This window comes from Lactuca sativa, chromosome 5, assembly GCF_002870075.4.
Source record: "Lactuca sativa cultivar Salinas chromosome 5, Lsat_Salinas_v11, whole genome shotgun sequence".
Classification (NCBI taxonomy): domain Eukaryota; kingdom Viridiplantae; phylum Streptophyta; class Magnoliopsida; order Asterales; family Asteraceae; genus Lactuca; species Lactuca sativa.
The window spans coordinates 93477169-93484634 of record NC_056627.2 but is presented as its reverse complement, the minus strand read 5'-3'; the positions used below and the strand labels follow the sequence as shown (position 1 = coordinate 93484634).

At 25.9% G+C, this 7466-nt stretch overlaps 1 long non-coding RNA gene across 1 annotated transcript; it reads left to right on the top strand.

Annotated features, from left to right (window-relative positions):
• The first annotated feature begins 4290 nt into the window (after positions 1–4290).
• On the top strand, positions 4291–6956 carry LOC122198240 (uncharacterized). The gene is made up of 2 exons (XR_006192270.1): positions 4291–4628; positions 5895–6956. It is a non-coding gene; the product is annotated as an uncharacterized LOC122198240 (long non-coding RNA).
• Positions 6957–7466: the final 510 nt, after the last annotated feature.

Below are 7466 nucleotides of genomic sequence, written 5' to 3'. Positions count from 1 at the left end.
GCACACAATAGATAGTGAAAACAAAATAACCTAACCATATATATATATATATATATATATATATATATATATATATATATATATATATATATATATATATATATATATATATATATATATATATATATATATATATATATATATAGGGTCCAACTATTTGGGCCCTCTTTATATACTCTTAAAAGACCCCTATTAATTACTTTAACTTTCTTTTCCTAAAATAAACTAATCATTAAAAAATAATTATATTTTTATTAATTACCGTTACATAATATTAGACCCCTCATGATTATTTTATTTTTCATTTTAAATAAAACTAATCATTACATAATAAAAAGTTCAATATAAAGATTTGTTTATAGAAAAAAATATCATTTTTATAAAAAAAATATTAAAATAAAAATATATTTGTTTTTTTCAAATCTATAAAATAAAATATTTTAAATAAAAAAAATTAATTATTTTTTCTGTTTTTTAAATAAAATGGAACAATGAGACTTTGGTGTGTAAATTTTTATTATAGATTGATGTATGGTTGTGTACATACATGAAACAATGGTCGTTATAGATATATGTATCGTCACTAAATTTTCTATTAATAATACTTATTTTCATTTAAATATTTAATATCATTTTGTTTTTATTTTTTGGTTTATAAAAATATTAAAATATAGAAAATGTTAAAATATATAGAAAACGTTGGCATGTTATATTATTATTTAATTATAAAAGAATAAAATATATAATAAATAAAAAGATGATAGTAATTAAATAATAGGTACGAGTTTCAAAAGAACAAATAGCTTTTAGTAATCATACAAACTATTGATATTATAAATACATGGAAATTTATACCTAAAAAATTATTAATGAGAGGGTCTCCTAAGAAAATCTGGGGTCCAATTAGTAGGACCCATATATATATATATATATATATATATATATATATATATATATATATATATATATATATATATATATATATATATATATATATATATATATATATATATATATATATATATATATATATATATATATATATATATATATAGGGAAAGGATTAAATGAGAACACCAAAAAGATTGAGAACGCGAGAACACTTCTGGACCAATCATTTTACAAGGGTATATTAGTAATTGCATATTTAATTTAAATGATAACAAATCTTAATCTCCTAAATTTTAGCAATATTAATTACAGTTACTTAAAATAATAGATTAATGGATTTTTATTTTATTTTTTTGTTAATATATAACGAAAATAATTTTTATTAACTTTTTGTTAAAAAAGTCAAATTCTTTAAATTATCATTCATCAGATATTATGTGTATAAAGATTTAAAAAACACTTTTTCTTTTGTATTCATAAATGAAAGAAAACATACATTAAATTAATTTTTTTTCAACAGTTTTATTTGGTTTGATTATGTTAATTGTGAAGGATTATATATACCAATAAAAGATGGAATGAGTAATACACCATCCAAAAAAAATAACTAAAAATAAAGACTCAATTCAGTCGTAATCATAAAGGTATAAAAGTACATTTACAAATATAGAAAACCAATACATCTGGAATCATTAATGAATAAAGGAAAATGTAAAGATAAAAAAATCTACTTTAGTTGTAATAACAAATGACTCAAGAAGATAAAAAATCTAGTTTGTTGTGATTCTTCTTGTTGCTATCATCACACAAAAAAAAAACAAAGAAGGGCACATGTGATCATTGTTATTCTTGGGTTCACACCTGCAAAAATCAAGTTCAAGGATAATTAGAAAAAATCAGATAATAACGTTGTGTATATATATTTACTGATTCACAAATGAATGTATGTTTGCCTTTTGATAGCAGAGAAAGGAAAAAACTTTTTTAGTTTTTACCATAAACCTTGTAATGAATAAAGATTTATTCATGTATGATGATAACTATAATCATGTATTAACACTGATGAATAAATTGAATAGAGCTGAAAATCATAAATGATTAACACTTAAAAATCATGATCAATTTATAAACTAATCACACTTAGATAGTGGAGGAAGGAAGCAACATACACGAATTGAACAATCAAATTGTAAAGACGTGTTATTGTACTTCAAAAAGCAACTGCTTTGTTTATTTTAAAATTCTATAATTGATAATTAGTTTAACATGACATGACTCACTAGCTAGTGGATTTATAATCAAACTGCTTTCAGGGTTAAGATTAATGCATCATCAAAACAATGAATAAAAACGCAAAACCATGTCTGTAATTTGTAAACATCCTCAAATAAACTTACAATGCAATGCAATTTGTAAATTCCTCAAATCAAAAGAAAAGAATAAAAATCAGTTTAAGTGTTCTAGTAAATCAGGTACCTTGTCAAACGTGAAAACCCTATCGATTTGCATCCCAGCAACACTCTATGAAACCGTAACTTTTCTTTGATACTCATTACACGTTACCACCTGAGGCGCGTTGTTCCTTAACTCGTCATCACTAAAAGGCCTAACAAACAATTATACATCCACACACGAATTAGATTATCAAAAAGGGAATCTCGAAACCGTAATCGAAATCAGGAACAAACAAAAGCGAAAATAGAGGATTAGATTCACAGTACCTGCATCGAAGGACCTAAACATTGACGCCCTTTTCATGGCGACCGGACATCTCTACAAACAGTCAGTGTCTGTGTGTGTTTGTGTGTTGTGTGGAAGATGGAGAGATTAGCCCAAGAATCGAGAGAAAGGCAGGCTCCTCATCTGGACTTAACGGCGCCTCTTCTGGTGACACCGGTGATGGACGAAAACGGTGGCTGCAGCGTGAGGTGATGATACAAGAAAGATGGAGTCGGCTTTATTTTGAAACCCTAGAGAGAGAGAAGAGAAAGGGGGAATATAGATACGAGAAAGATTAAAGGAAAGGGGGTGAAAGGGAGAGAAATTATAGGAAATATGTACATTTGCAATTCCTATTATGCCCTTCTGATCATTTAAAACTTACACTTTAATACCATTAGTTTTAAATTTTTTCATAAATCGTCCCTTTAATAATAACCTTAGATCTATGTATTTAAATGGTCCAGATTTGTTCTCGCATTCTCAACCTTTTAGGTGTTCTCATTTGATCCTACTCCTATATATATATATATATATATATATATATATATATATATATATATATATATATATATATATATATATATATATATATTAAAAGAGAAGTCTAATAACATCACATTCAACAATCAGGGTCATTTATTGTATTTTTTTGATTAATTTCAACCATTGGATTATTTTGATCAAAATGATGCCATCTTAAAATAAAATAAAATAAAATTAATACTAACTAAATTTGAAAGCTTGACTAATTGATTTAATAAAAGGAATGTATTTAACTCATTTAAACTTCATCATAATTTTTGAAAGTAAATTTCATTCATCCCTAATTAAAGTCGCATTCTTAGCTGACATATTTCGTATATTCTTTCAACTAGGTTATAACCTGTGGAAACCAACTAACCAAGGGTGATATATTTAAAATTATTATATGGACAAAACAAATAAAAAATGTCAAAAAAATACAATCTTATTTTGGATTGTAACTAAACTTGAAAGTACATAACCATATGTAAAAATATGTATTTATGGTTCATAGATGTTGTATTTAATGTTTTTGTAATTGGTTCCTTGGTTAATATATATATATATATATATATATATATATATATATATATATATATATATATATATATATATATATATATTAACCCTCCCATATAATTTCTTGAACAATTAGGTATATCATGTAAATTTTTATATTTTAAAAACATATATCAACAAATCATCATTAAACACATTTAGTATCTATTATTAATTAATTATAAGTAATTAGTTGTATTTTTTTGCCGCACAACATGTTAATCGTGAATCATGTAAAATTTTTATATTAATATTTATATTTTGTACATGAGAAAATTTGTTTTTATACCCATGTGAGTATTTACATGGTTTAATAAAAAAGTACCTACATTTGATGTTTTTAGTTCCAAAGCAGAAAACATATCCAACCTTAAAATTTTAAATTTATTAAAATCGATTATAGTCAACTAAATAACATTTTAACTAATTTCTATTTTTGAAAAAAGTGATTTTTATGTAATTGCAAAATTTATATAGCTATTTTTCCGGTTCATAGCTAAAGCCTTATTTTTAAAGATTTAACTTGTAAATAAAAAGGCATAATCCATAACACATTTCAAATTACATTTTTACCCCTTCAAGACTATAACCCTAAAAATGTATGTGTATCCCAGTTTCACTCTTCCAGCCCGACATTCACGCATCTGGTTATCACTTATCTTTGGCTTGTCGCATACACCAAATGGCCAAATCCATATTCGATTTCTACATTTTGAGTGTCGGCGATCTTATCGGCCTTGGTGTTGTAGCATCCTCACAAACTGTGTAAATAGAGATTAGGGAAGAAGGATACATGGGAGGAGATCAAACTCCTTAGAAAATGTTATGAAAAAAAAATGGTGGACAGTGGCGACCTTACAACTGATTTTTCTATGAATTGTCGCTACTGATGGGTTATGATTCAACTGATGAAGTTGGGCCACGATGAACAACAGGTAAAATCAGTAGCTTTCTTTTTTGTAGAAGATGCACAGGGTAAAGCGATGGAATTGGTTACACAAGTAGTATTTATTGTTTCAATTTTGATTTTGATGCAAAATTAAATCTTGGTTTTGTACACGCAATCTTGATTCTTGCGAAAAATTCAAAATGTATACGAGCATTTTATAAAAAATTAAATGCTAACTGTTTTCTTATACTTATTTATTTGAAAGAAAACTTCAATTTACTAATATACCAAATGTATCCTTATTAGAAAGAGGCCCTTAAGTTGGATTTGTAAAATTTTGTAAAAATAGGTAAAAATGGTAGGAAAAGAAGTCAAAATTCTGAAATTGTTAACTGTATATTAAAAAAATATCGATGTAAAATTTTGCAATAGTAATGGATTTAAACAATGATAAAACATAACCTAAACAGGAAAATTAGAAAAATAGGAACTAAGTAAGATGCTAAATTTGACAAAAAAACAAAAGTTAAATGCTATCAACAACCATAAAACAGAAAGTGCAAAGTGTGATTCAAAATTTATATAGCTATTTTATAGAAATTTGACAGAAAATGAAATGCTAACTGTTTTGTTATAATTACTTGTTTGAAAGAAAAATTCAATTTACTAATATAGCCAAAGTAAAATTAATTTACATAATTTTCCATGTATAAGAAGTTCTAGCAAACAAATGTTTAAAAAAAGTATCATAAATGGTATTCTATCAAAGAAGCATGCTATAACAGGTAAATAACTGAAAACTAAAATTCTATATTATGGTAGACAAAGGGTATTAATGGAATTGTAAAAAGTAAAGATTAACAAAAAGGTAAACAAAGTTTAGAAATGGTCCCTGGTAAAATAAATTTACATAATGGTCCTTGTATAAACAGAAAAAGATTTAAAAAGGTATCATAAATGGCATTCCTTGGATGTTAGCGATAGGTAAACAAATGAAATCAATAATCCATGTGTAAATAAAAAGTCACATTTGGTTGCTCTTAAAGTAAATTTACAGAATGATCTAACTTGTAATAAATGGTTTGGTGTTAGAACTTGTAAAAAAGAAAATGAATTACACATTAATCCCAATATATAATTGATCCTACTTGTATAAATGTTAAACAATATATAATAACCATGTTAGTAGTTTTCATATATTTTCATGTTTGACAAAAATTGAAAGTAGGATGCTATATTTGATAGAAATTGAAAGTTCAATTCTATTAATTCCCATCGAATAAACCTAAACAAATGAATACTATGATTGCAGGAAAATCAAGGAAAAAAAATCAATGGATTTCGTCAACTATAAAAAGGGTTCAATGAGAATTTCCGTTGCATGCATATTTTTTTATTTAAGATGATCAAAGAAGGTTGCTACATTGACAGATTTATAAACTTGGAAAATCTGTGAAAGCAGCAACCTTGTTTGAGATTATAATAATGTCAAACACAAAAGTTTTAAGAAATGGTTCAATCATTCAAATAAAATAGTTGTAACAAAAACATATGATGATTAGTGTTGATTGAGATGAACTAACCTGAATTTTCTTTAGTCTCTATTGCAAAATTGCAGAATTCGTTGTGATGATCATGAGAAAGAAAAGTAGTGTAGTATGATCTTCAAGGTAGGGTTTGGCATGTATTAGAAATGTAATTTAAAAATAGGATCTGGTAAATAAGGTAAATAGGTAAATGTATCCCTAAATTGTAGGGGTACATTAAAATCCAAGAGAATTTTCAGCATTTTTAGATGATACTTTCCAGTTTTTTCGATTAGGATAGTAGTTTGTGTTTTTTTTAAAAAAAATTTAAATCAAAGATGTTTTATCGACCACAAGAGAAAACAAACAAAAATTTGAGAATTCACAAAAAAATGACATGTGTCAAATAGCATAGCTATAAGGGGGACATGTGGCATTTAAGGGTTTTGTTTATTAGAAGAGGTAGATTCACATCTATTATATGAAACGTATCTACAAGATTATAGGATATTGTTGTTCAATGTCAAAGAATCAAAGAATTCGAAATTGGATATCATTTCCATAATCATTGTTAAAAGTTATGTATAAATCATGTGTTGTTCTCCGTACATTATGTTTCCTTTAGACCCTTCGCAGAATCATGTTCGAACAACATCAACCATTGTAGCATCACGTTTGTCATCTAGGTTCCTTCTTTAATATGATGTTCTTAATTTTTATTAATTGTATTCGATTTTTTGATTCACATTAGTTTTGTATTTTACTGTGATCTTTAACCTTGCACTTGATGTTGCACTCTACACGTTTGAATAAAATCCTATGAGAAAAGCACAATGACTTTTGATTAATTGTATGTATGTATGTGTGTCTTACGTAGTTAAATTTTTCTAAGATTGTTTGGATTGCACGGTAGTTGATGACTGAAAAATACCATTCACCCTTTAGCATTTTTAATTATCAATATTATACTTGATTAATTTCAACAATCAAGGCCATTCATTGTGTTTACTTGATTAATTTCAACCATTGGATCATTTTGATGATGTCATCTTAAAATTAAATTAAATTAAATTAATATTAACTAAATTTGAAAACTTCACTAACTGATATAATGTTAATGTGATTTATAAAAGGAATGTATTCAACTCATTTAAACCTCATCATAATTTTTGAAAGTAAATTTTGTTCATTCTTAATTAAAATCACGTTCTTAGCTGTCAATTTTTCGTATATTCTTTCAATTCACATCTATTATATGAAACTTATCGACAAGATTACAGGATATCGTCGATCCTTTGCAACATCACGTTTGAATCACATTACCCTTTTGCAGCATCACGTTCGCCATTCAGATTCCC